Source organism: Oncorhynchus gorbuscha, linkage group LG25, assembly GCF_021184085.1.
Source record: "Oncorhynchus gorbuscha isolate QuinsamMale2020 ecotype Even-year linkage group LG25, OgorEven_v1.0, whole genome shotgun sequence".
NCBI lineage: Eukaryota > Metazoa > Chordata > Actinopteri > Salmoniformes > Salmonidae > Oncorhynchus > Oncorhynchus gorbuscha.
Window position 1 is genome coordinate 45,731,931 of NC_060197.1, and position 27,788 is coordinate 45,759,718.

The window sequence follows — 27,788 nt, forward strand, 5'->3', positions numbered from 1 at the left end:
GGTCATGCTGATCACAGAGTGCCACAGTGGCTTAAGACACTGATCTCCTAATCCATCTATTGAGAATTCAAGTATTGTTTTGATGTACCTGAAAGTGGAGTGATGAAGTGGAAGTGTGTCTCAGTGCCCTCCGTGATTATTTTTTGACTGCTTCTGTCAGTTTGTACAGGTCATGCTGATTACAGAAGCGAAGCGGAAGCGTGATGTCTACTTTCTACCCACGTGTACGATCGGTCAAAATCACTCTCTGCTATCCTGTTCATTTTCAGCAAGTACCCCAGTGGCCTAATGGATAAGGCACTGGCCTTCTAAGCCAGGGATTGTGGGTTCGAGTCCCATCTGGGGTGTATGAATGCAAATTCCTACGGAGAAGAGAGATCAGCACATAACACAGAGTTTGATGGATTGAAGTTTTCCGATTCAATTTTAGAAATGAAGATTTAACAGGGATAAAAAAGGAGAATTTCATGGGCATGTTGCTCTGCCTTCCGAAATGCTTTTTTTTACAACGGCTTCTATCAGTTCGTATAGGTCATGCTGATCACACATTTCCACAGTGGCTTAAGACACTGACCGCCTAATCCATTTATTGTGAGTTCAAGTGTTGTATTGGGGTACCTGAAAGTGGAGGGATGAAGTGGAAGAGTGCAGGGCAGTAAACCAAGTGATTAAGGGATCGAAACCATCCTCTGCTATCCAGTTTGCTTTTAGCAATGAAGTGCAAATAGAAGAGAAGAGTTGGGCACATAAAACAGAGGTTGATGGATCGAAGCTATCCAATTCTACTTTTAGAAATGAAGTGGAAACAGGGAATTTTTTAAATTGGAGAATTTCATGTGCATGTCTCTGTGCCCTCCGTGATTCTTTTTTTATTACTGCTTCTATCAATCCATATAGGTCATGCTGATCACAGAGTGCCACAGTGGCTTAAGACACTGATCTCCTAATCCATCTATTGAGAATTCAAGTATTGTTTTGATGTACCTGAAAGTGGAGTGATGAAGTGGAAGTGTGTCTCAGTGCCCTCCGTGATTATTTTTTGACTGCTTCTGTCAGTTTGTACAGGTCATGCTGATTACAGAAGCGAAGCGGAAGCGTGATGTCTACTTTAACCACGTGTACGATCGGTCAAAATCACTCTCTGCTATCCTGTTCATTTTCAGCAAGTACCCCAGTGGCCTAATGGATAAGGCACTGGCCTTCTAAGCCAGGGATTGTGGGTTCGAGTCCCATCTGGGGTGTATGAATGCAAATTCCTACGGAGGAAGAGAGATCAGCACATAACACAGAGTTTGATGGATTGAAGTTTTCCGATTCAATTTTAGAAATGAAGATTTAACAGGGATAAAAAAGGAGAATTTCATGGGCATGTTGCTCTGCCTTCCGAAATGCTTTTTTTTTTACAACTGCTTCTATCAGTTCGTATAGGTCATGCTGATCACACATTTCCACAGTGGCTTAAGACACTGACCGCCTAATCCATTTATTGTGAGTTCAAGTGTTGTATTGGGGTACCTGAAAGTGGAGGGATGAAGTGGAAGAGTGCAGGGCAGTAAACCAAGTGATTAAGGGATCGAAACCATCCTCTGCTATCCAGTTTGCTTTTAGCAATGAAGTGCAAATAGAAGAGAAGAGTTGGGCACATAACACAGAGGTTGATGGATCGAAGCTATCCAATTCTACTTTTAGAAATGAAGTGGAAACAGGGAATTTTTTAAATTGGAGAATTTCATGTGCATGTCTCTGTGCCCTCCGTGATTCTTTTTTTATTACTGCTTCTATCAATCCATATAGGTCATGCTGATCACAGAGTGCCACAGTGGCTTAAGACACTGATCTCCTAATCCATCTATTGAGAATTCAAGTATTGTTTTGATGTACCTGAAAGTGGAGTGATGAAGTGGAAGTGTGTCTCAGTGCCCTCCGTGATTATTTTTTGACTGCTTCTGTCAGTTTGTACAGGTCATGCTGATTACAGAAGCGAAGCGGAAGCGTGATGTCTACTTTAACCACGTGTACGATCGGTCAAAACCACTCTCTGCTATCCTGTTCATTTTCAGCAAGTACCCCAGTGGCCTAATGGATAAGGCACTGGCCTTCTAAGCCAGGGATTGTGGGTTCGAGTCCCATCTGGGGTGTATGAATGCAAATTCCTACGGACGAAGAGAGATCAGCACATAACACAGAGTTTGAGATTGAAGTTTTCCGATTCAATTTTAGAAATGAAGATTTAACAGGGATAAAAAGGAGAATTTCATGGGCATGTTGCTGTGCCCTCCGAAATGCTTTTTTTTACAACTGCTTCTATCAGTTCGTATAGGTCATGCTGATCACACATTTCCACAGTGGCTTAAGACACTGACCGCCTAATCCATTTATTGTGAGTTCAAGTGTTGTATTGGGGTACCTGAAAGTGGAGGGATGAAGTGGAAGAGTGCAGGGCAGTAAACCAAGTGATTAAGGGATCGAAACCATCCTCTGCTATCCAGTTTGCTTTTAGCAATGAAGTGCAAATAGAAGAGAAGAGTTGGGCACATAACACAGAGGTTGATGGATCGAAGCTATCCAATTCTACTTTTAGAAATGAAGTGGAAACAGGGAATTTTTTAAATTGGAGAATTTCATGTGCATGTCTCTGTGCCCTCCGTGATTCTTTTTTTATTACTGCTTCTATCAATCCATATAGGTCATGCTGATCACAGAGTGCCACAGTGGCTTAAGACACTGATCTCCTAATCCATCTATTGAGAATTCAAGTATTGTTTTGATGTACCTGAAAGTGGAGTGATGAAGTGGAAGTGTGTCTCAGTGCCCTCCGTGATTATTTTTTGACTGCTTCTGTCAGTTTGTACAGGTCATGCTGATTACAGAAGCGAAGCGGAAGCGTGATGTCTACTTTAACCACGTGTACGATCGGTCAAAATCACTCTCTGCTATCCTGTTCATTTTCAGCAAGTACCCCAGTGGCCTAATGGATAAGGCACTGGCCTTCTAAGCCAGGGATTGTGGGTTCGAGTCCCATCTGGGGTGTATGAATGCAAATTCCTACGGACGAAGAGAGATCAGCACATAACACAGAGTTTGATGGATTGAAGTTTTCCGATTCAATTTTAGAAATGAAGATTTAACAGGGATAAAAAGGAGAATTTCATGGGCATGTTGCTGTGCCTCCGAAATGCTTTTTTTTTTACAACTGCTTCTATCAGTTCGTATAGGTCATGCTGATCACACATTTCCACAGTGGCTTAAGACACTGACCGCCTAATCCATTTATTGTGAGTTCAAGTGTTGTATTGGGGTACCTGAAAGTGGAGGGATGAAGTGGAAGAGTGCAGGGCAGTAAACCAAGTGATTAAGGGATCGAAACCATCCTCTGCTATCCAGTTTGCTTTTAGCAATGAAGTGCAAATAGAAGAGAAGAGTTGGGCACATAACACAGAGGTTGATGGATCGAAGCTATCCAATTCTACTTTTAGAAATGAAGTGGAAACAGGGAATTTTTTAAATTGGAGAATTTCATGTGCATGTCTCTGTGCCCTCCGTGATTCTTTTTTTATTACTGCTTCTATCAATCCATATAGGTCATGCTGATCACAGAGTGCCACAGTGGCTTAAGACACTGATCTCCTAATCCATCTATTGAGAATTCAAGTATTGTTTTGATGTACCTGAAAGTGGAGTGATGAAGTGGAAGTGTGTCTCAGTGCCCTCCGTGATTATTTTTTGACTGCTTCTGTCAGTTTGTACAGGTCATGCTGATTACAGAAGCGAAGCGGAAGCGTGATGTCTACTTTAACCACGTGTACGATCGGTCAAAACCACTCTCTGCTATCCTGTTCATTTTCAGCAAGTACCCCAGTGGCCTAATGGATAAGGCACTGGCCTTCTAAGCCAGGGATTGTGGGTTCGAGTCCCATCTGGGGTGTATGAATGCAAATTCCTACAGACGAAGAGAGATCAGCACATAACACAGAGTTTGATGGATTGAAGTTTTCCGATTCAATTTTAGAAATGAAGATTTAACAGGGATAAAAAAGGAGAATTTCATGGGCATGTTGCTCTGCCTTCCGAAATGCTTTTTTTTACAACTGCTTCTATCAGTTCGTATAGGTCATGCTGATCACACATTTCCACAGTGGCTTAAGACACTGACCACCTAATCCATTTATTGTGAGTTCAAGTGTTGTATTGGTGTACCTGAAAGTGGAGGGATGAAGTGGAAGAGTGCAGGGCAGTAAACCAAGTGATTAAGGGATCGAAACCATCCTCTGCTATCCAGTTTGCTTTTAGCAATGAAGTGCAAATAGAAGAGAAGAGTTGGGCACATAACACAGAGGTTGATGGATCGAAGCTATCCAATTCTACTTTTAGAAATGAAGTGGAAACAGGGAATTTTTTAAATTGGAGAATTTCATGTGCATGTCTCTGTGCCCTCCGTGATTCTTTTTTTATTACTGCTTCTATCAATCCATATAGGTCATGCTGATCACAGAGTGCCACAGTGGCTTAAGACACTGATCTCCTAATCCATCTATTGAGAATTCAAGTATTGTTTTGATGTACCTGAAAGTGGAGTGATGAAGTGGAAGTGTGTCTCAGTGCCCTCCGTGATTATTTTTTGACTGCTTCTGTCAGTTTGTACAGGTCATGCTGATTACAGAAGCGAAGCGGAAGCGTGATGTCTACTTTAACCACGTGTACGATCGGTCAAAACCACTCTCTGCTATCCTGTTCATTTTCAGCAAGTACCCCAGTGGCCTAATGGATAAGGCACTGGCCTTCTAAGCCAGGGATTGTGGGTTCGAGTCCCATCTGGGGTGTATGAATGCAAATTCCTACAGACGAAGAGAGATCAGCACATAACACAGAGTTTGATGGATTGAAGTTTTCCGATTCAATTTTAGAAATGAAGATTTAACAGGGATAAAAAAGGAGAATTTCATGGGCATGTTGCTCCCCTCCGAAATGCTTTTTTTTGCAACTGCTTCTATCAGTTCGTATAGGTCATGCTGATCACACATTTCCACAGTGGCTTAAGACACTGACCCCTAATCCATTTATTGTGAGTTCAAGTGTTGTATTGGTGTACCTGAAAATGGAGGGATGAAGTGGAAGAGTGCAGGGCAGTAAACCAAGTGATTAAGGGATCGAAACCATCCTCTGCTATCCAGTTTGCTTTTAGCAATGAAGTGCAAATAGAAGAGAAGAGTGGGCACATAACACAGAGGTTGATGGATCGAAGCTATCAATTCTACTTTTAGAAATGAAGTGGAAACAGGGAATTTTTTAAATTGGAGAATTTCATGTGCATGTCTCTGTGCCCTCCAGGATTCATTTTTAACTGCTTCTATCAATCCATATAGATGGATCACAGAGTCAGTGTCTTAAGCCACTGTGGCACTCTGTGATCAGAATGACCTATATGGATTGATAGAAGCAGTAATAAAAAAAGAATCACGGAGGGCACAGAGACATGCACATGAAATTCTCCAATTTAAAAAATTCCCTGTTTCCACTTCATTTCTAAAAGTAGAATTGGATAGCTTCGATCCATCAACCTCTGTGTTATGTGCCCAACTCTTCTCTTCTATTTGCACTTCATTGCTAAAAGCAAACTGGATAGCAGAGGATGGTTTCGATCCCTTAATCACTTGGTTTACTGCCCTGCACTCTTCCACTTCATCCCACTTTCAGGTACCCCAATACAACACTTGAACTCACAATAAATGGATTAGGCGGTCAGTGTCTTAAGCCACTGTGGAAATGTGTGATCAGCATGACCTATACGAACTGATAGAAGCAGTTGTAAAAAAAAAGCATTTCGGAGGGCACAGCAACATGCCCATGAAATTCTCCTTTTTTATCCCTGTTAAATCTTCATTTCTAAAATTGAATCGGAAAACTTCAATCCATCAAACTCTGTGTTATGTGCTGATCTCTCTTCGTCTGTAGGAATTTGCATTCATACACCCCAGATGGGACTCGAACCCACAATCCCTGGCTTAGAAGGCCAGTGCCTTATCCATTAGGCCACTGGGGTACTTGCTGAAAATGAACAGGATAGCAGAGAGTGGTTTTGACCGATCGTACACGTGGTTAAAGTAGACATCACGCTTCCGCTTCGCTTCTGTAATCAGCATGACCTGTACAAACTGACAGAAGCAGTCAAAAAATAATCACGGAGGGCACTGAGACACACTTCCACTTCATCACTCCACTTTCAGGTACATCAAAACAATACTTGAATTCTCAATAGATGGATTAGGAGATCAGTGTCTTAAGCCACTGTGGCACTCTGTGATCAGCATGACCTATATGGATTGATAGAAGCAGTAATAAAAAAGAATCACGGAGGGCACAGAGACATGCACATGAAATTCTCCAATTTAAAAAAATTCCCTGTTTCCACTTCATTTCTAAAAGTAGAATTGGATAGCTTCGATCCATCAACCTCTGTGTTATGTGCCCAACTCTTCTCTTCTATTTGCACTTCATTGCTAAAAGCAAACTGGATAGCAGAGGATGGTTTCGATCCCTTAATCACTTGGTTTACTGCCCTGCACTCTTCCACTTCATCCCTCCACTTTCAGGTACCCCAATACAACACTTGAACTCACAATAAATGGATTAGGCGGTCAGTGTCTTAAGCCACTGTGGAAATGTGTGATCAGCATGACCTATACGAACTGATAGAAGCAGTTGTAAAAAAAAAAAAGCATTTCGGAGGGCACAGCAACATGCCCATGAAATTCTCCTTTTTATCCCTGTTAAAATCTTCATTTCTAAAATTGAATCGGAAAACTTCAATCCATCAAACTCTGTGTTATGTGCTGATCTCTCTTCCTCCGTAGGAATTTGCATTCATACACCCCAGATGGGACTCGAACCCACAATCCCTGGCTTAGAAGGCCAGTGCCTTATCCATTAGGCCACTGGGGTACTTGCTGAAAATGAACAGGATAGCAGAGAGTGGTTTTGACCGATCGTACACGTGGTTAAAGTAGACATCACGCTTCCGCTTCGCTTCTGTAATCAGCATGACCTGTACAAACTGACAGAAGCAGTCAAAAAAATCACGGAGGGCACTGAGACACACTTCCACTTCATCACTCCACTTTCAGGTACATCAAAACAATACTTGAATTCTCAATAGATGGATTAGGAGATCAGTGTCTTAAGCCACTGTGGCACTCTGTGATCAGCATGACCTATATGGATTGATAGAAGCAGTAATAAAAAAGAATCACGGAGGGCACAGAGACATGCACATGAAATTCTCCAATTTAAAAAATTCCCTGTTTCCACTTCATTTCTAAAAGTAGAATTGGATAGCTTCGATCCATCAACCTCTGTGTTATGTGCCCAACTCTTCTCTTCTATTTGCACTTCATTGCTAAAAGCAAACTGGATAGCAGAGGATGGTTTCGATCCCTTAATCACTTGGTTTACTGCCCTGCACTCTTCCACTTCATCCCTCCACTTTCAGGTACACCAATACAACACTTGAACTCACAATAAATGGATTAGGTGGTCAGTGTCTTAAGCCACTGTGGAAATGTGTGATCAGCATGACCTATACGAACTGATAGAAGCAGTTGTAAAAAAAAGCATTTCGGAGGGCACAGCAACATGCCCATGAAATTCTCCTTTTTATCCCTGTTAAATCTTCATTTCTAAAATTGAATCGGAAAACTTCAATCCATCAAACTCTGTGTTATGTGCTGATCTCTCTTCGTCTGTAGGAATTTGCATTCATACACCCCAGATGGGACTCGAACCCACAATCCCTGGCTTAGAAGGCCAGTGCCTTATCCATTAGGCCACTGGGGTACTTGCTGAAAATGAACAGGATAGCAGAGAGTGGTTTTGACCGATCGTACACGTGGTTAAAGTAGACATCACGCTTCCGCTTCGCTTCTGTAATCAGCATGACCTGTACAAACTGACAGAAGCAGTCAAAAAATAATCACGGAGGGCACTGAGACACACTTCCACTTCATCACTCCACTTTCAGGTACATCAAAACAATACTTGAATTCTCAATAGATGGATTAGGAGATCAGTGTCTTAAGCCACTGTGGCACTCTGTGATCAGCATGACCTATATGGATTGATAGAAGCAGTAATAAAAAAAGAATCACGGAGGGCACAGAGACATGCACATGAAATTCTCCAATTTAAAAAATTCCCTGTTTCCACTTCATTTCTAAAAGTAGAATTGGATAGCTTCGATCCATCAACCTCTGTGTTATGTGCCCAGCTCTTCTCTTCTATTTGCACTTCATTGCTAAAAGCAAACTGGATAGCAGAGGATGGTTTCGATCCCTTAATCACTTGGTTTACTGCCCTGCACTCTTCCACTTCATCCCTCCACTTTCAGGTACCCCAATACAACACTTGAACTCACAATAAATGGATTAGGTGGTCAGTGTCTTAAGCCACTGTGGAAATGTGTGATCAGCATGACCTATACGAACTGATAGAAGCAGTTGTAAAAAAAAGCATTTCGGAGGGCACAGCAACATGCCCATGAAATTCTCCTTTTTTATCCCTGTTAAATCTTCATTTCTAAAATTGAATCGGAAAACTTCAATCCATCAAACTCTGTGTTATGTGCTGATCTCTCTTCGTCCGTAGGAATTTGCATTCATACACCCCAGATGGGACTCGAACCCACAATCCCTGGCTTAGAAGAATAGGCCAGTGCCTTATCCATTAGGCCACTGGGGTACTTGCTGAAAATGAACAGGATAGCAGAGAGTGGTTTTGACCGATCGTACACGTGGTTAAAGTAGACATCACGCTTCCGCTTCGCTTCTGTAATCAGCATGACCTGTACAAACTGACAGAAGCAGTCAAAAAATAATCACGGAGGGCACTGAGACACACTTCCACTTCATCACTCCACTTTCAGGTACATCAAAACAATACTTGAATTCTCAATAGATGGATTAGGAGATCAGTGTCTTAAGCCACTGTGGCACTCTGTGATCAGCATGACCTATATGGATTGATAGAAGCAGTAATAAAAAAGAATCACGGAGGGCACAGAGACATGCACATGAAATTCTCCAATTTAAAAAATTCCCTGTTTCCACTTCATTTCTAAAAGTAGAATTGGATAGCTTCGATCCATCAACCTCTGTGTTATGTGCCCAACTCTTCTCTTCTATTTGCACTTCATTGCTAAAAGCAAACTGGATAGCAGAGGATGGTTTCGATCCCTTAATCACTTGGTTTACTGCCCTGCACTCTTCCACTTCATCCCTCCACTTTCAGGTACACCAATACAACACTTGAACTCACAATAAATGGATTAGGTGGTCAGTGTCTTAAGCCACTGTGGAAATGTGTGATCAGCATGACCTATACGAACTGATAGAAGCAGTTGTAAAAAAAAAAGCATTTCGGAGGGCACAGCAACATGCCCATGAAATTCTCCTTTTTTATCCCTGTTAAATCTTCATTTCTAAAATTGAATCGGAAAACTTCAATCCATCAAACTCTGTGTTATGTGCTGATCTCTCTTCGTCTGTAGGAATTTGCATTCATACACCCCAGATGGGACTCGAACCCACAATCCCTGGCTTAGAAGGCCAGTGCCTTATCCATTAGGCCACTGGGGTACTTGCTGAAAATGAAGCGGATAGCAGAGAGTGGTTTTGACCGATCGTACACGTGGTTAAAGTAGACATCACGCGCTCCGCTTCGCTTCTGTAATCAGCATGACCTGTACAAACTGACAGAAGCAGTCAAAAAATAATCACGGAGGGCACTGAGACACACTTCCACTTCATCACTCCACTTTCAGGTACATCAAAACAATACTTGAATTCTCAATAGATGGATTAGGAGATCAGTGTCTTAAGCCACTGTGGCACTCTGTGATCAGCATGACCTATATGGATTGATAGAAGCAGTAATAAAAAAGAATCACGGAGGGCACAGAGACATGCACATGAAATTCTCCAATTTAAAAAATTCCCTGTTTCCACTTCATTTCTAAAAGTAGAATTGGATAGCTTCGATCCATCAACCTCTGTGATATGTGCCCAACTCTTCTCTTCTATTTGCACTTCATTGCTAAAAGCAAACTGGATAGCAGAGGATGGTTTCGATCCCTTAATCACTTGGTTTACTGCCCTGCACTCTTCCACTTCATCCCTCCACTTTCAGGTACCCCAATACAACACTTGAACTCACAATAAATGGATTAGGCGGTCAGTGTCTTAAGCCACTGTGGAAATGTGTGATCAGCATGACCTATACGAACTGATAGAAGCAGTTGTAAAAAAAAAAGCATTTCGGAGGGCACAGCAACATGCCCATGAAATTCTCCTTTTTATCCCTGTTAAATCTTCATTTCTAAAATTGAATCGGAAAACTTCAATCCATCAAACTCTGTGTTATGTGCTGATCTCTCTTCGTCTGTAGGAATTTGCATTCATACACCCCAGATGGGACTCGAACCCACAATCCCTGGCTTAGAAGGCCAGTGCCTTATCCATTAGGCCACTGGGGTACTTGCTGAAAATGAACAGGATAGCAGAGAGTGGTTTTGACCGATCGTACACGTGGTTAAAGTAGACATCACGCTTCCGCTTCGCTTCTGTAATCAGCATGACCTGTACAAACTGACAGAAGCAGTCAAAAAATAATCACGGAGGGCACTGAGACACACTTCCACTTCATCACTCCACTTTCAGGTACATCAAAACAATACTTGAATTCTCAATAGATGGATTAGGAGATCAGTGTCTTAAGCCACTGTGGCACTCTGTGATCAGCATGACCTATATGGATTGATAGAAGCAGTAATAAAAAAAGAATCACGGAGGGCACAGAGACATGCACATGAAATTCTCCAATTTAAAAAATTCCCTGTTTCCACTTCATTTCTAAAAGTAGAATTGGATAGCTTCGATCCATCAACCTCTGTGTTATGTGCCCAACTCTTCTCTTCTATTTGCACTTCATTGCTAAAAGCAAACTGGATAGCAGAGGATGGTTTCGATCCCTTAATCACTTGGTTTACTGCCCTGCACTCTTCCACTTCATCCCTCCACTTTCAGGTACCCCAATACAACACTTGAACTCACAATAAATGGATTAGGCGGTCAGTGTCTTAAGCCACTGTGGAAATGTGTGATCAGCATGACCTATACGAACTGATAGAAGCAGTTGTAAAAAAAAGCATTTCGGAGGGCACAGCAACATGCCCATGAAATTCTCCTTTTTTATCCCTGTTAAATCTTCATTTCTAAAATTGAATCGGAAAACTTCAATCCATCAAACTCTGTGTTATGTGCTGATCTCTCTTCGTCTGTAGGAATTTGCATTCATACACCCCAGATGGGACTCGAACCCACAATCCCTGGCTTAGAAGGCCAGTGCCTTATCCATTAGGCCACTGGGGTACTTGCTGAAAATGAAGCGGATAGCAGAGAGTGGTTTTGACCGATCGTACACGTGGTTAAAGTAGACATCACGCTTCCGCTTCGCTTCTGTAATCAGCATGACCTGTACAAACTGACAGAAGCAGTCAAAAAATAATCACGGAGGGCACTGAGACACACTTCCACTTCATCACTCCACTTTCAGGTACATCAAAACAATACTTGAATTCTCAATAGATGGATTAGGAGATCAGTGTCTTAAGCCACTGTGGCACTCTGTGATCAGCATGACCTATATGGATTGATAGAAGCAGTAATAAAAAAAGAATCACGGAGGGCACAGAGACATGCACATGAAATTCTCCAATTTAAAAAAATTCCCTGTTTCCACTTCATTTCTAAAAGTAGAATTGGATAGCTTCGATCCATCAACCTCTGTGTTATGTGCCCAACTCTTCTCTTCTATTTGCACTTCATTGCTAAAAGCAAACTGGATAGCAGAGGATGGTTTCGATCCCTTAATCACTTGGTTTACTGCCCTGCACTCTTCCACTTCATCCCTCCACTTTCAGGTACACCAATACAACACTTGAACTCACAATAAATGGATTAGGTGGTCAGTGTCTTAAGCCACTGTGGAAATGTGTGATCAGCATGACCTATACGAACTGATAGAAGCAGTTGTAAAAAAAAAAAGCATTTCGGAGGGCACAGCAACATGCCCATGAAATTCTCCTTTTTATCCCTGTTAAATCTTCATTTCTAAAATTGAATCGGAAAACTTCAATCCATCAAACTCTGTGTTATGTGCTGATCTCTCTTCGTCTGTAGGAATTTGCATTCATACACCCCAGATGGGACTCGAACCCACAATCCCTGGCTTAGAAGGCCAGTGCCTTATCCATTAGGCCACTGGGGTACTTGCTGAAAATGAAGCGGATAGCAGAGAGTGGTTTTGACCGATCGTACACGTGGTTAAAGTAGACATCACGCTTCCGCTTCGCTTCTGTAATCAGCATGACCTGTACAAACTGACAGAAGCAGTCAAAAAATAATCACGGAGGGCACTGAGACACACTTCCACTTCATCACTCCACTTTCAGGTACATCAAAACAATACTTGAATTCTCAATAGATGGATTAGGAGATCAGTGTCTTAAGCCACTGTGGCACTCTGTGATCAGCATGACCTATATGGATTGATAGAAGCAGTAATAAAAAAAATCACGGAGGGCACAGAGACATGCACATGAAATTCTCCAATTTAAAAAAATTCCCTGTTTCCACTTCATTTCTAAAAGTAGAATTGGATAGCTTCGATCCATCAACCTCTGTGTTATGTGCCCAACTCTTCTCTTCTATTTGCACTTCATTGCTAAAAGCAAACTGGATAGCAGAGGATGGTTTCGATCCCTTAATCACTTGGTTTACTGCCCTGCACTCTTCCACTTCATCCCTCCACTTTCAGGTACACCAATACAACACTTGAACTCACAATAAATGGATTAGGTGGTCAGTGTCTTAAGCCACTGTGGAAATGTGTGATCAGCATGACCTATACGAACTGATAGAAGCAGTTGTAAAAAAAAGCATTTCGGAGGGCACAGCAACATGCCCATGAAATTCTCCTTTTTTATCCCTGTTAAATCTTCATTTCTAAAATTGAATCGGAAAACTTCAATCCATCAAACTCTGTGTTATGTGCTGATCTCTCTTCGTCTGTAGGAATTTGCATTCATACACCCCAGATGGGACTCGAACCCACAATCCCTGGCTTAGAAGGCCAGTGCCTTATCCATTAGGCCACTGGGGTACTTGCTGAAAATGAAGCGGATAGCAGAGAGTGGTTTTGACCGATCGTACACGTGGTTAAAGTAGACATCACGCTTCCGCTTCGCTTCTGTAATCAGCATGACCTGTACAAACTGACAGAAGCAGTCAAAAAATAATCACGGAGGGCACTGAGACACACTTCCACTTCATCACTCCACTTTCAGGTACATCAAAACAATACTTGAATTCTCAATAGATGGATTAGGAGATCAGTGTCTTAAGCCACTGTGGCACTCTGTGATCAGAATGACCTATATGGATTGATAGAAGCAGTAATAAAAAAAGAATCACGGAGGGCACAGAGACATGCACATGAAATTCTCCAATTTAAAAAATTCCCTGTTTCCACTTCATTTCTAAAAGTAGAATTGGATAGCTTCGATCCATCAACCTCTGTGTTATGTGCCCAACTCTTCTCTTCTATTTGCACTTCATTGCTAAAAGCAAACTGGATAGCAGAGGATGGTTTCGATCCCTTAATCACTTGGTTTACTGCCCTGCACTCTTCCACTTCATCCCTCCACTTTCAGGTACACCAATACAACACTTGAACTCACAATAAATGGATTAGGTGGTCAGTGTCTTAAGCCACTGTGGAAATGTGTGATCAGCATGACCTATACGAACTGATAGAAGCAGTTGTAAAAAAAAAAAAGCATTTCGGAGGGCACAGCAACATGCCCATGAAATTCTCCTTTTTTATCCCTGTTAAATCTTCATTTCTAAAATTGAATCGGAAAACTTCAATCCATCAAACTCTGTGTTATGTGCTGATCTCTCTTCGTCTGTAGGAATTTGCATTCATACACCCCAGATGGGACTCGAACCCACAATCCCTGGCTTAGAAGGCCAGTGCCTTATCCATTAGGCCACTGGGGTACTTGCTGAAAATGAACAGGATAGCAGAGAGTGGTTTTGACCGATCGTACACGTGGTTAAAGTAGACATCACGCTTCCGCTTCGCTTCTGTAATCAGCATGACCTGTACAAACTGACAGAAGCAGTCAAAAAATAATCACGGAGGGCACTGAGACACACTTCCACTTCATCACTCCACTTTCAGGTACATCAAAACAATACTTGAATTCTCAATAGATGGATTAGGAGATCAGTGTCTTAAGCCACTGTGGCACTCTGTGATCAGCATGACCTATATGGATTGATAGAAGCAGTAATAAAAAAAGAATCACGGAGGGCACAGAGACATGCACATGAAATTCTCCAATTTAAAAAATTCCCTGTTTCCACTTCATTTCTAAAAGTAGAATTGGATAGCTTCGATCCATCAACCTCTGTGTTATGTGCCCAACTCTTCTCTTCTATTTGCACTTCATTGCTAAAAGCAAACTGGATAGCAGAGGATGGTTTCGATCCCTTAATCACTTGGTTTACTGCCCTGCACTCTTCCACTTCATCCCTCCACTTTCAGGTACACCAATACAACACTTGAACTCACAATAAATGGATTAGGTGGTCAGTGTCTTAAGCCACTGTGGAAATGTGTGATCAGCATGACCTATACGAACTGATAGAAGCAGTTGTAAAAAAAAAAGCATTTCGGAGGGCACAGCAACATGCCCATGAAATTCTCCTTTTTTATCCCTGTTAAATCTTCATTTCTAAAATTGAATCGGAAAACTTCAATCCATCAAACTCTGTGTTATGTGCTGATCTCTCTTCGTCTGTAGGAATTTGCATTCATACACCCCAGATGGGACTCGAACCCACAATCCCTGGCTTAGAAGGCCAGTGCCTTATCCATTAGGCCACTGGGGTACTTGCTGAAAATGAACAGGATAGCAGAGAGTGGTTTTGACCGATCGTACACGTGGTTAAAGTAGACATCACGCTTCCGCTTCGCTTCTGTAATCAGCATGACCTGTACAAACTGACAGAAGCAGTCAAAAAATAATCACGGAGGGCACTGAGACACACTTCCACTTCATCACTCCACTTTCAGGTACATCAAAACAATACTTGAATTCTCAATAGATGGATTAGGAGATCAGTGTCTTAAGCCACTGTGGCACTCTGTGATCAGAATGACCTATATGGATTGATAGAAGCAGTAATAAAAAAAGAATCACGGAGGGCACAGAGACATGCACATGAAATTCTCCAATTTAAAAAATTCCCTGTTTCCACTTCATTTCTAAAAGTAGAATTGGATAGCTTCGATCCATCAACCTCTGTGTTATGTGCCCAACTCTTCTCTTCTATTTGCACTTCATTGCTAAAAGCAAACTGGATAGCAGAGGATGGTTTCGATCCCTTAATCACTTGGTTTACTGCCCTGCACTCTTCCACTTCATCCCTCCACTTTCAGGTACCCCAATACAACACTTGAACTCACAATAAATGGATTAGGTGGTCAGTGTCTTAAGCCACTGTGGAAATGTGTGATCAGCATGACCTATACGAACTGATAGAAGCAGTTGTAAAAAAAAAGCATTTCGGAGGGCACAGCAACATGCCCATGAAATTCTCCTTTTTATCCCTGTTAAATCTTCATTTCTAAAATTGAATCGGAAAACTTCAATCCATCAAACTCTGTGTTATGTGCTGATCTCTCTTCGTCTGTAGGAATTTGCATTCATACACCCCAGATGGGACTCGAACCCACAATCCCTGGCTTAGAAGGCCAGTGCCTTATCCATTAGGCCACTGGGGTACTTGCTGAAAATGAACAGGATAGCAGAGAGTGGTTTTGACCGATCGTACACGTGGTTAAAGTAGACATCACGCTTCCGCTTCGCTTCTGTAATCAGCATGACCTGTACAAACTGACAGAAGCAGTCAAAAAATAATCACGGAGGGCACTGAGACACACTTCCACTTCATCACTCCACTTTCAGGTACATCAAAACAATACTTGAATTCTCAATAGATGGATTAGGAGATCAGTGTCTTAAGCCACTGTGGCACTCTGTGATCAGCATGACCTATATGGATTGATAGAAGCAGTAATAAAAAATAATCACGGAGGGCACAGAGACATGCACATGAAATTCTCCAATTTAAAAAATTCCCTGTTTCCACTTCATTTCTAAAAGTAGAATTGGATAGCTTCGATCCATCAACCTCTGTGTTATGTGCCCAACTCTTCTCTTCTATTTGCACTTCATTGCTAAAAGCAAACTGGATAGCAGAGGATGGTTTCGATCCCTTAATCACTTGGTTTACTGCCCTGCACTCTTCCACTTCATCCCTCCACTTTCAGGTACACCAATACAACACTTGAACTCACAATAAATGGATTAGGTGGTCAGTGTCTTAAGCCACTGTGGAAATGTGTGACCAGCATGACCTATACGAACTGATAGAAGCAGTTGTAAAAAAAAAGCATTTCGGAAGGCAGAGCAACATGCCCATGAAATTCTCCTTTTTTATCCCTGTTAAATCTTCATTTCAAAACTGAATCGGAAAACTTCAATCCATCAAACTCTGTGTTATGTGCTGATCTCTCTTCGTCCGTAGGAATTTGCATTCATACACCCCAGATGGGACTCGAACCCACAATCCCTGGCTTAGAAGGCCAGTGCCTTATCCATTAGGCCACTGGGGTACTTGCTGAAAATGAACAGGATAGCAGAGAGTGGTTTTGACCGATCGTACACGTGGTTAAAGTAGACATCACGCTTCCGCTTCGCTTCTGTAATCAGCATGACCTGTACAAACTGACAGAAGCAGTCAAAAAATAATCACGGAGGGCACTGAGACACACTTCCACTTCATCACTCCACTTTCAGGTACATCAAAACAATACTTGAATTCTCAATAGATGGATTAGGAGATCAGTGTCTTAAGCCACTGTGGCACTCTGTGATCAGAATGACCTATATGGATTGATAGAAGCAGTAATAAAAAAGAATCACGGAGGGCACAGAGACATGCACATGAAATTCTCCAATTTAAAAAATTCCCTGTTTCCACTTCATTTCTAAAAGTAGAATTGGATAGCTTCGATCCATCAACCTCTGTGTTATGTGCCCAACTCTTCTCTTCTATTTGCACTTCATTGCTAAAAGCAAACTGGATAGCAGAGGATGGTTTCGATCCCTTAATCACTTGGTTTACTGCCCTGCACTCTTCCACTTCATCCCTCCACTTTCAGGTACCCCAATACAACACTTGAACTCACAATAAATGGATTAGGTGGTCAGTGTCTTAAGCCACTGTGGAAATGTGTGATCAGCATGACCTATACGAACTGATAGAAGCAGTTGTAAAAAAAAAAAAAAAAAAAAGCATTTCGGAGGGCACAGCAACATGCCCATGAAATTCTCCTTTTTTATCCCTGTTAAATCTTCATTTCTAAAATTGAATCGGAAAACTTCAATCCATCAAACTCTGTGTTATGTGCTGATCTCTCTTCGTCCGTAGGAATTTGCATTCATACACCCCAGATGGGACTCGAACCCACAATCCCTGGCTTAGAAGGCCAGTGCCTTATCCATTAGGCCACTGGGGTACTTGCTGAAAATGAACAGGATAGCAGAGAGTGGTTTTGACCGATCGTACACGTGGTTAAAGTAGACATCACGCTTCCGCTTCGCTTCTGTAATCAGCATGACCTGTACAAACTGACAGAAGCAGTCAAAAAATAATCACGGAGGGCACTGAGACACACTTCCACTTCATCACTCCACTTTCAGGTACATCAAAACAATACTTGAATTCTCAATAGATGGATTAGGAGATCAGTGTCTTAAGCCACTGTGGCACTCTGTGATCAGCATGACCTATATGGATTGATAGAAGCAGTAATAAAAAAGAATCACGGAGGGCACAGAGACATGCACATGAAATTCTCCAATTTAAAAAATTCCCTGTTTCCACTTCATTTCTAAAAGTAGAATTGGATAGCTTCGATCCATCAACCTCTGTGTTATGTGCCCAACTCTTCTCTTCTATTTGCACTTCATTGCTAAAAGCAAACTGGATAGCAGAGGATGGTTTCGATCCCTTAATCACTTGGTTTACTGCCCTGCACTCTTCCACTTCATCCCTCCACTTTCAGGTACCCCAATACAACACTTGAACTCACAATAAATGGATTAGGCGGTCAGTGTCTTAAGCCACTGTGGAAATGTGTGATCAGCATGACCTATACGAACTGATAGAAGCAGTTGTAAAAAAAAAAGCATTTCGGAGGGCACAGCAACATGCCCATGAAATTCTCCTTTTTATCCCTGTTAAATCTTCATTTCTAAAATTGAATCGGAAAACTTCAATCCATCAAACTCTGTGTTATGTGCTGATCTCTCTTCGTCTGTAGGAATTTGCATTCATACACCCCAGATGGGACTCGAACCCACAATCCCTGGCTTAGAAGGCCAGTGCCTTATCCATTAGGCCACTGGGGTACTTGCTGAAAATGAACAGGATAGCAGAGAGTGATTTTGACCGATCGTACACGTGGTTAAAGTAGACATCACGCTTCCGCTTCGCTTCTGTAATCAGCATGACCTGTACAAACTGACAGAAGCAGTCAAAAAATAATCACGGAGGGCACTGAGACACACTTCCACTTCATCACTCCACTTTCAGGTACATCAAAACAATACTTGAATTCTCAATAGATGGATTAGGAGATCAGTGTCTTAAGCCACTGTGGCACTCTGTGATCAGCATGACCTATATGGATTGATAGAAGCAGTAATAAAAAAGAATCACGGAGGGCACAGAGACATGCACATGAAATTCTCCAATTTAAAAAATTCCCTGTTTCCACTTCATTTCTAAAAGTAGAATTGGATAGCTTCGATCCATCAACCTCTGTGTTATGTGCCCAACTCTTCTCTTCTATTTGCACTTCATTGCTAAAAGCAAACTGGATAGCAGAGGATGGTTTCGATCCCTTAATCACTTGGTTTACTGCCCTGCACTCTTCCACTTCATCCCTCCACTTTCAGGTACACCAATACAACACTTGAACTCACAATAAATGGATTAGGTGGTCAGTGTCTTAAGCCACTGTGGAAATGTGTGATCAGCATGACCTATACGAACTGATAGAAGCAGTTGTAAAAAAAAGCATTTCGGAGGGCACAGCAACATGCCCATGAAATTCTCCTTTTTATCCCTGTTAAATCTTCATTTCTAAAATTGAATCGGAAAACTTCAATCCATCAAACTCTGTGTTATGTGCTGATCTCTCTTCGTCCGTAGGAATTTGCATTCATACACCCCAGATGGGACTCGAACCCACAATCCCTGGCTTAGAAGGCCAGTGCCTTATCCATTAGGCCACTGGGGTACTTGCTGAAAATGAACAGGATAGCAGAGAGTGGTTTTGACCGATCGTACACGTGGTTAAAGTAGACATCACGCTTCCGCTTCGCTTCTGTAATCAGCATGACCTGTACAAACTGACAGAAGCAGTCAAAAAATAATCACGGAGGGCACTGAGACACACTTCCACTTCATCACTCCACTTTCAGGTACATCAAAACAATACTTGAATTCTCAATAGATGGATTAGGAGATCAGTGTCTTAAGCCACTGTGGCACTCTGTGATCAGAATGACCTATATGGATTGATAGAAGCAGTAATAAAAAAGAATCACGGAGGGCACAGAGACATGCACATGAAATTCTCCAATTTAAAAAATTCCCTGTTTCCACTTCATTTCTAAAAGTAGAATTGGATAGCTTCGATCCATCAACCTCTGTGTTATGTGCCCAACTCTTCTCTTCTATTTGCACTTCATTGCTAAAAGCAAACTGGATAGCAGAGGATGGTTTCGATCCCTTAATCACTTGGTTTACTGCCCTGCACTCTTCCACTTCATCCCTCCACTTTCAGGTACCCCAATACAACACTTGAACTCACAATAAATGGATTAGGTGGTCAGTGTCTTAAGCCACTGTGGAAATGTGTGATCAGCATGACCTATACGAACTGATAGAAGCAGTTGTAAAAAAAGGCATTTCGGAGGGCACAGCAACATGCCCATGAAATTCTCCTTTTTATCCCTGTTAAATCTTCATTTCTAAAATTGAATCGGAAAACTTCAATCCATCAAACTCTGTGTTATGTGCTGATCTCTCTTCGTCTGTAGGAATTTGCATTCATACACCCCAGATGGGACTCGAACCCACAATCCCTGGCTTAGAAGGCCAGTGCCTTATCCATTAGGCCACTGGGGTACTTGCTGAAAATGAACAGGATAGCAGAGAGTGATTTTGACCGATCGTACACGTGGTTAAAGTAGACATCACGCTTCCGCTTCGCTTCTGTAATCAGCATGACCTGTACAAACTGACAGAAGCAGTCAAAAAATAATCACGGAGGGCACTGAGACACACTTCCACTTCATCACTCCACTTTCAGGTACATCAAAACAATACTTGAATTCTCAATAGATGGATTAGGAGATCAGTGTCTTAAGCCACTGTGGCACTCTGTGATCAGCATGACCTATATGGATTGATAGAAGCAGTAATAAAAAAGAATCACGGAGGGCACAGAGACATGCACATGAAATTCTCCAATTTAAAAAATTCTGTTTCCACTTCATTTCTAAAAGTAGAATTGGATAGCTTCGATCCATCAACCTCTGTGTTATGTGCCCAACTCTTCTCTTCTATTTGCACTTCATTGCTAAAAGCAAACTGGATAGCAGAGGATGGTTTCGATCCCTTAATCACTTGGTTTACTGCCCTGCACTCTTCCACTTCATCCCTCCACTTTCAGGTACCCCAATACAACACTTGAACTCACAATAAATGGATTAGGTGGTCAGTGTCTTAAGCCACTGTGGAAATGTGTGATCAGCATGACCTATACGAACTGATAGAAGCAGTTGTAAAAAAAAAAGCATTTCGGAGGGCACAGCAACATGCCCATGAAATTCTCCTTTTTATCCCTGTTAAATCTTCATTTCTAAAATTGAATCGGAAAACTTCAATCCATCAAACTCTGTGTTATGTGCTGATCTCTCTTCGTCCGTAGGAATTTGCATTCATACACCCCAGATGGGACTCGAACCCACAATCCCTGGCTTAGAAGGCCAGTGCCTTATCCATTAGGCCACTGGGGTACTTGCTGAAAATGAACAGGATAGCAGAGAGTGATTTTGACCGATCGTACACGTGGTTAAAGTAGACATCACGCTTCCGCTTCGCTTCTGTAATCAGCATGACCTGTACAAACTGACAGAAGCAGTCAAAAAATAATCACGGAGGGCACTGAGACACACTTCCACTTCATCACTCCACTTTCAGGTACATCAAAACAATACTTGAATTCTCAATAGATGGATTAGGAGATCAGTGTCTTAAGCCACTGTGGCACTCTGTGATCAGAATGACCTATATGGATTGATAGAAGCAGTAATAAAAAAGAATCACGGAGGGCACAGAGACATGCACATGAAATTCTCCAATTTAAAAAATTCCCTGTTTCCACTTCATTTCTAAAAGTAGAATTGGATAGCTTCGATCCATCAACCTCTGTGTTATGTGCCCAGCTCTTCTCTTCTATTTGCACTTCATTGCTAAAAGCAAACTGGATAGCAGAGGATGGTTTCGATCCCTTAATCACTTGGTTTACTGCCCTGCACTCTTCCACTTCATCCCTCCACTTTCAGGTACCCCAATACAACACTTGAACTCACAATAAATGGATTAGGCGGTCAGTGTCTTAAGCCACTGTGGAAATGTGTGATCAGCATGACCTATACGAACTGATAGAAGCAGTTGTAAAAAAAAAAGCATTTCGGAGGGCACAGCAACATGCCCATGAAATTCTCCTTTTTTATCCCTGTTAAATCTTCATTTCTAAAATTGAATCGGAAAACTTCAATCCATCAAACTCTGTGTTATGTGCTGATCTCTCTTCGTCCGTAGGAATTTGCATTCATACACCCCAGATGGGACTCGAACCCACAATCCCTGGCTTAGAAGGCCAGTGCCTTATCCATTAGGCCACTGGGGTACTTGCTGAAAATGAACAGGATAGCAGAGAGTGATTTTGACCGATCGTACACGTGGTTAAAGTAGACATCACGCTTCCGCTTCGCTTCTGTAATCAGCATGACCTGTACAAACTGACAGAAGCAGTCAAAAAATAATCACGGAGGGCACTGAGACACACTTCCACTTCATCACTCCACTTTCAGGTACATCAAAACAATACTTGAATTCTCAATAGATGGATTAGGAGATCAGTGTCTTAAGCCACTGTGGCACTCTGTGATCAGCATGACCTATATGGATTGATAGAAGCAGTAATAAAAAAAGAATCACGGAGGGCACAGAGACATGCACATGAAATTCTCCAATTTAAAAAATTCCCTGTTTCCACTTCATTTCTAAAAGTAGAATTGGATAGCTTCGATCCATCAACCTCTGTGTTATGTGCCCAGCTCTTCTCTTCTATTTGCACTTCATTGCTAAAAGCAAACTGGATAGCAGAGGATGGTTTCGATCCCTAAATCACTTGGTTTACTGCCCTGCACTCTTCCACTTCATCCCTCCACTTTCAGGTACCCCAATACAACACTTGAACTCACAATAAATGGATTAGGCGGTCAGTGTCTTAAGCCACTGTGGAAATGTGTGATCAGCATGACCTATACGAACTGATAGAAGCAGTTGTAAAAAAAAGCATTTCGGAGGGCACAGCAACATGCCCATGAAATTCTCCTTTTTTATCCCTGTTAAATCTTCATTTCTAAAATTGAATCGGAAAACTTCAATCCATCAAACTCTGTGTTATGTGCTGATCTCTCTTCGTCTGTAGGAATTTGCATTCATACACCCCAGATGGGACTCGAACCCACAATCCCTGGCTTAGAAGGCCAGTGCCTTATCCATTAGGCCACTGGGGTACTTGCTGAAAATGAACAGGATAGCAGAGAGTGATTTTGACCGATCGTACACGTGGTTAAAGTAGACATCACGCTTCCGCTTCGCTTCTGTAATCAGCATGACCTGTACAAACTGACAGAAGCAGTCAAAAAATAATCACGGAGGGCACTGAGACACACTTCCACTTCATCACTCCACTTTCAGGTACATCAAAACAATACTTGAATTCTCAATAGATGGATTAGGAGATCAGTGTCTTAAGCCACTGTGGCACTCTGTGATCAGAATGACCTATATGGATTGATAGAAGCAGTAATAAAAAAGAATCACGGAGGGCACAGAGACATGCACATGAAATTCTCCAATTTAAAAAATTCCCTGTTTCCACTTCATTTCTAAAAGTAGAATTGGATAGCTTCGATCCATCAACCTCTGTGTTATGTGCCCAGCTCTTCTCTTCTATTTGCACTTCATTGCTAAAAGCAAACTGGATAGCAGAGGATGGTTTCGATGCCTAAATCACTTGGTTTACTGCCCTGCACTCTTCCACTTCATCCCTCCACTTTCAGGTACCCCAATACAACACTTGAACTCACAATAAATGGATTAGGCGGTCAGTGTCTTAAGCCACTGTGGAAATGTGTGATCAGCATGATCTATACGAACTGATAGAAGCAGTTGTAAAAAAAAAAGCATTTCGGAGGGCAGAGCAACATGCCCATGAAATTCTCCTTTTTTATCCCTGTTACATCTTCATTTCTAAAATTGAATCGGAAAACTTCAATCCATCAAACTCTGTGTTATGTGCTGATCTCTCTTCGTCCGTAGGAATTTGCATTCATACACCCCAGATGGGACTCGAACCCACAATCCCTGGCTTAGAAGGCCAGTGCCTTATCCATTAGGCCACTGGGGTACATGGTGAAAATGAACAGGATAGCAGAGAGTGATTTTGACCGATCGTACATGTGGTTAAAGTAGACATCACGCTTCCGCTTCGCTTCTGTAATCAGCATGACCTGTACAAACTGACAGAAGCAGTCAAAAAATAATCACGGAGGGCACTGAGACACACTTCCACTTCATCACTCCACTTTCAGGTACATCAAAACAATACTTGAATTCTCAATAGATGGATTAGGAGATCAGTGTCTTAAGCCACTGTGGCACTCTGTGATCAGAATGACCTATATGGATTGATAGAAGCAGTAATAAAAAAAGAATCACGGAGGGCACAGAGACATGCACATGAAATTCTCCAATTTAAAAAATTCCCTGTTTCCACTTCATTTCTAAAAGTAGAATTGGATAGCTTCGATCCATCAACCTCTGTGATATGTGCCCAGCTCTTCTCTTCTATTTGCACTTCATTGCTAAAAGCAAACTGGATAGCAGAGGATGGTTTCGATCCCTAAATCACTTGGTTTACTGCCCTGCACTCTTCCACTTCATCCCTCCACTTTCAGGTACCCCAATACAACACTTGAACTCACAATAAATGGATTAGGCGGTCAGTGTCTTAAGCCACTGTGGAAATGTGTGATCAGCATGATCTATACGAACTGATAGAAGCCGTTGTAAAAAAAAAGCATTTCGGAAGGCAGAGCAACATGCCCATGAAATTCTCCTTTTTTATCCCTGTTAAATCTTCATTTCAAAACTGAATCGGAAAACTTCAATCCATCAAACTCTGTGTTATGTGCTGATCTCTCTTCGTCCGTAGGAATTTGCATTCATACACCCCGGATGGGACTCGAACCCACAATCCCTGGCTTAGAAGGCCAGTGCCTTATCCATTAGGCCACTGGGGTACATGCTGAAAATGAACAGGATAGCAGAGAGTGATTTTGACCGATCGTACACGTGGTTAAAGTAGACATCACGCTTCCGCTTCGCTTCTGTAATCAGCATGACCTGTACAAACTGACAGAAGCAGTCAAAAAATAATCACGGAGGGCACTGAGACACACTTCCACTTCATCACTCCACTTTCAGGTACATCAAAACAATACTTGAATTCTCAATAGATGGATTAGGAGATCAGTGTCTTAAGCCACTGTGGCACTCTGTGATCAGAATGACCTATATGGATTGATAGAAGCAGTAATAAAAAAAGAATCACGGAGGGCACAGAGACATGCACATGAAATTCTCCAATTTAAAAAATTCCCTGTTTCCACTTCATTTCTAAAAGTAGAATTGGATAGCTTCGATCCATCAACCTCTGTGTTATGTGCCCAGCTCTTCTCTTCTATTTGCACTTCATTGCTAAAAGCAAACTGGATAGCAGAGGATGGTTTCGATCCCTAAATCACTTGGTTTACTGCCCTGCACTCTTCCACTTCATCCCTCCACTTTCAGGTACCCCAATACAACACTTGAACTCACAATAAATGGATTAGGCGGTCAGTGTCTTAAGCCACTGTGGAAATGTGTGATCAGCATGACCTATACGAACTGATAGAAGCCGTTGTAAAAAAAAGCATTTCGGAAGGCAGAGCAACATGCCCATGAAATTCTCCTTTTTTATCCCTGTTAAATCTTCATTTCTAAAATTGAATCGGAAAACTTCAATCCATCAAACTCTGTGTTATGTGCTGATCTCTCTTCCTCCATAGGAATTTTCATTCATACACCCCAGATGGGACTCGAACCCACAATCCCTGGCTTAGAAGGCCAGTGCCTTATCCATTAGGCCACTGGGGTACTTGCTGAAAATGAACAGGATAGCAGAGAGTGGTTTTGACCGATCGTACACGTGGTTAAAGTAGACATCACGCTTCCGCTTCGCTTCTGTAATCAGCATGACCTGTACAAACTGACAGAAGCAGTCAAAAAATAATCACGGAGGGCACTGAGACACACTTCCACTTCATCACTCCACTTTCAGGTACATCAAAACAATACTTGAATTCTCAATAGATGGATTAGGAGATCAGTGTCTTAAGCCACTGTGGCACTCTGTGATCAGCATGACCTATATGGATTGATAGAAGCAGTAATAAAAAAAAAATCACGGAGGGCACAGAGACATGCACATGAAATTCTCCAATTTAAAAAAATTCCCTGTTTCCACTTCATTTCTAAAAGTAGAATTGGATAGCTTCGATCCATCAACCTCTGTGATATGTGCCCAGCTCTTCTCTTCTGTTTGCACTTCATTGCTAAAAGCAAACTGGATAGCAGAGGATGGTTTCGATCCCTAAATCACTTGGTTTACTGCCCTGCAATCTTCCACTTCATCTCTCCACTTTCAGGTACCCCAATACAATACTTGAACTCACAATAAATGGATTAGGCGGTCACTGTCTTAAGCCACTGTGGAAATGTGTGATCAGCATGACCTATACGAACTGATAGAAGCAGTTGAAAAAAAAAAAACATTTCGGAGGGCACAACAACATGCCCATGAAATTCTCCTTTTTTATCCCTGTTAAATCTTCATTTCTAAAATTGAATCGGAAAACTTCAATCCATCAAACTCTGTGTTATGTGCTGATCTCTCTTCCTCCATAGGAATTTTCATTCATACACCCCAGATGGGACTCGAACCCACAATCCCTGGCTTAGAAGGCCAGTGCCTTATCCATTAGGCCACTGGGGTACTTGCTGAAAATGAAGCGGATAGCAGAGAGTGGTTTTGACCGATCGTACACGTGGTTAAAGTAGACATCACGCTTCCGCTTCGCTTCTGTAATCAGCATGACCTGTACAAACTGACAGAAGCAGTCAAAAAATAATCACGGACGGCACTGAGACACACTTCCACTTCATCACTCCACTTTCAGGTACATCAAAACAATACTTGAATTCTCAATAGATGGATTAGGAGATCAGTGTCTTAAGCCACTGTGTCTCTCTGTGATCAGCATGACCAATATGGATTGATAGAAGCAGTAATAAAAAAAGAATCACGGAGGGCACAGAGACATGCACATGAAATTCTCCAATTTAAAAAATTCCCTGTTTCCACTTCATTTCTAAAAGTAGAATTGGATAGCTTCGATCCATCAACCTCTGTGTTATGTGCCCAGCTCTTCTCTTCTGTTTGCACTTCATTGCTAAAAGCAAACTGGATAGCAGAGGATGGTTTCAACCCCTAAATCACTTGGTTTACTGCCCTGCACTCTTCCACTTCATCCCTCCACTTTCAGGTACCCCAATACAATACTTGAACTCACAATAAATGGATTAGGCGGTCACTGTCTTAAGCCACTGTGGAAATGTGTGATCAGCATGACCTATACGAACTGATAGAAGCAGTTGTAAAGAAAATTGCATTTCGGAGGGCACAGAAACATGCCCATGAAATTCTCCTTTTTAATCCCTGTTAAATCTTAATTTCTAAAAATTGAATCGGAAAGTTTCAATCCATCAAACTCTGTGTTATGTGCTGATCTCTCTGCCTATGTAGGAATTTGGATTCATCCACCTCAGATGGGACTCAAACCCACAATCCCTGGCTTAGAAGGCCAGTGCCTTATCCATTAGGCCACTGGGGCACTTTCTTTAAAAGAACTGGATAGCAGAGAGTGTTTTCGAACGATCGTACACGTGGTTAAAGTAGACACCACGCTTCAGCTTCACTTCTGTAATCAGCATGACCTGTACAAACTGACAGAAGCAGTCAAAAAATAATCACGGAGGGCACTGAGACATGCCCATGAAATTATGGTTTAATATTTCTAAATCACTTGGTTTACTGCCCTGCAATCTTCCACTTCATCTCTCCACTTTCAGGTA

At 41.9% G+C, this 27,788-nt stretch overlaps 30 non-coding genes across 30 annotated transcripts; 6 read left to right on the top strand and 24 right to left on the bottom strand.

Moving 5' to 3' along the window:
- The first annotated feature begins 274 nt into the window (after positions 1–274).
- On the top strand, positions 275–347 carry trnar-ucu. The gene has a single exon. It is a non-coding gene; the product is annotated as a tRNA-Arg (tRNA).
- Positions 348–1,168: 821 nt separating this feature from the next.
- Positions 1,169–1,241, top strand: trnar-ucu. Its single transcript has one exon. It is a non-coding gene; the product is annotated as a tRNA-Arg (tRNA).
- An 824-nt stretch (positions 1,242–2,065) lies between these two features.
- trnar-ucu lies at positions 2,066–2,138 on the top strand. The gene has a single exon. It is a non-coding gene; the product is annotated as a tRNA-Arg (tRNA).
- Positions 2,139–2,957: 819 nt separating this feature from the next.
- Positions 2,958–3,030, top strand: trnar-ucu. Its single transcript has one exon. It is a non-coding gene; the product is annotated as a tRNA-Arg (tRNA).
- Positions 3,031–3,852: 822 nt separating this feature from the next.
- On the top strand, positions 3,853–3,925 carry trnar-ucu. Its single transcript has one exon. It is a non-coding gene; the product is annotated as a tRNA-Arg (tRNA).
- Positions 3,926–4,747: 822 nt separating this feature from the next.
- trnar-ucu lies at positions 4,748–4,820 on the top strand. The gene has a single exon. It is a non-coding gene; the product is annotated as a tRNA-Arg (tRNA).
- A 1,147-nt stretch (positions 4,821–5,967) lies between these two features.
- Positions 5,968–6,040, bottom strand: trnar-ucu. The gene has a single exon. It is a non-coding gene; the product is annotated as a tRNA-Arg (tRNA).
- An 826-nt stretch (positions 6,041–6,866) lies between these two features.
- Positions 6,867–6,939, bottom strand: trnar-ucu. The gene has a single exon. It is a non-coding gene; the product is annotated as a tRNA-Arg (tRNA).
- Positions 6,940–7,757: 818 nt separating this feature from the next.
- trnar-ucu lies at positions 7,758–7,830 on the bottom strand. Its single transcript has one exon. It is a non-coding gene; the product is annotated as a tRNA-Arg (tRNA).
- A 1,723-nt stretch (positions 7,831–9,553) lies between these two features.
- On the bottom strand, positions 9,554–9,626 carry trnar-ucu. Its single transcript has one exon. It is a non-coding gene; the product is annotated as a tRNA-Arg (tRNA).
- Positions 9,627–10,449: 823 nt separating this feature from the next.
- On the bottom strand, positions 10,450–10,522 carry trnar-ucu. The gene has a single exon. It is a non-coding gene; the product is annotated as a tRNA-Arg (tRNA).
- An 822-nt stretch (positions 10,523–11,344) lies between these two features.
- trnar-ucu lies at positions 11,345–11,417 on the bottom strand. Its single transcript has one exon. It is a non-coding gene; the product is annotated as a tRNA-Arg (tRNA).
- An 825-nt stretch (positions 11,418–12,242) lies between these two features.
- On the bottom strand, positions 12,243–12,315 carry trnar-ucu. The gene has a single exon. It is a non-coding gene; the product is annotated as a tRNA-Arg (tRNA).
- Positions 12,316–13,136: 821 nt separating this feature from the next.
- Positions 13,137–13,209, bottom strand: trnar-ucu. The gene has a single exon. It is a non-coding gene; the product is annotated as a tRNA-Arg (tRNA).
- An 826-nt stretch (positions 13,210–14,035) lies between these two features.
- trnar-ucu lies at positions 14,036–14,108 on the bottom strand. The gene has a single exon. It is a non-coding gene; the product is annotated as a tRNA-Arg (tRNA).
- An 824-nt stretch (positions 14,109–14,932) lies between these two features.
- Positions 14,933–15,005, bottom strand: trnar-ucu. The gene has a single exon. It is a non-coding gene; the product is annotated as a tRNA-Arg (tRNA).
- Positions 15,006–15,827: 822 nt separating this feature from the next.
- trnar-ucu lies at positions 15,828–15,900 on the bottom strand. The gene has a single exon. It is a non-coding gene; the product is annotated as a tRNA-Arg (tRNA).
- An 821-nt stretch (positions 15,901–16,721) lies between these two features.
- On the bottom strand, positions 16,722–16,794 carry trnar-ucu. Its single transcript has one exon. It is a non-coding gene; the product is annotated as a tRNA-Arg (tRNA).
- Positions 16,795–17,627: 833 nt separating this feature from the next.
- On the bottom strand, positions 17,628–17,700 carry trnar-ucu. The gene has a single exon. It is a non-coding gene; the product is annotated as a tRNA-Arg (tRNA).
- Positions 17,701–18,522: 822 nt separating this feature from the next.
- On the bottom strand, positions 18,523–18,595 carry trnar-ucu. Its single transcript has one exon. It is a non-coding gene; the product is annotated as a tRNA-Arg (tRNA).
- Positions 18,596–19,415: 820 nt separating this feature from the next.
- Positions 19,416–19,488, bottom strand: trnar-ucu. The gene has a single exon. It is a non-coding gene; the product is annotated as a tRNA-Arg (tRNA).
- Positions 19,489–20,308: 820 nt separating this feature from the next.
- On the bottom strand, positions 20,309–20,381 carry trnar-ucu. The gene has a single exon. It is a non-coding gene; the product is annotated as a tRNA-Arg (tRNA).
- An 820-nt stretch (positions 20,382–21,201) lies between these two features.
- trnar-ucu lies at positions 21,202–21,274 on the bottom strand. Its single transcript has one exon. It is a non-coding gene; the product is annotated as a tRNA-Arg (tRNA).
- An 823-nt stretch (positions 21,275–22,097) lies between these two features.
- trnar-ucu lies at positions 22,098–22,170 on the bottom strand. The gene has a single exon. It is a non-coding gene; the product is annotated as a tRNA-Arg (tRNA).
- An 822-nt stretch (positions 22,171–22,992) lies between these two features.
- trnar-ucu lies at positions 22,993–23,065 on the bottom strand. The gene has a single exon. It is a non-coding gene; the product is annotated as a tRNA-Arg (tRNA).
- Positions 23,066–23,888: 823 nt separating this feature from the next.
- Positions 23,889–23,961, bottom strand: trnar-ucu. The gene has a single exon. It is a non-coding gene; the product is annotated as a tRNA-Arg (tRNA).
- An 822-nt stretch (positions 23,962–24,783) lies between these two features.
- On the bottom strand, positions 24,784–24,856 carry trnar-ucu. Its single transcript has one exon. It is a non-coding gene; the product is annotated as a tRNA-Arg (tRNA).
- An 822-nt stretch (positions 24,857–25,678) lies between these two features.
- trnar-ucu lies at positions 25,679–25,751 on the bottom strand. Its single transcript has one exon. It is a non-coding gene; the product is annotated as a tRNA-Arg (tRNA).
- An 825-nt stretch (positions 25,752–26,576) lies between these two features.
- Positions 26,577–26,649, bottom strand: trnar-ucu. Its single transcript has one exon. It is a non-coding gene; the product is annotated as a tRNA-Arg (tRNA).
- Positions 26,650–27,474: 825 nt separating this feature from the next.
- On the bottom strand, positions 27,475–27,547 carry trnar-ucu. Its single transcript has one exon. It is a non-coding gene; the product is annotated as a tRNA-Arg (tRNA).
- Positions 27,548–27,788: the final 241 nt, after the last annotated feature.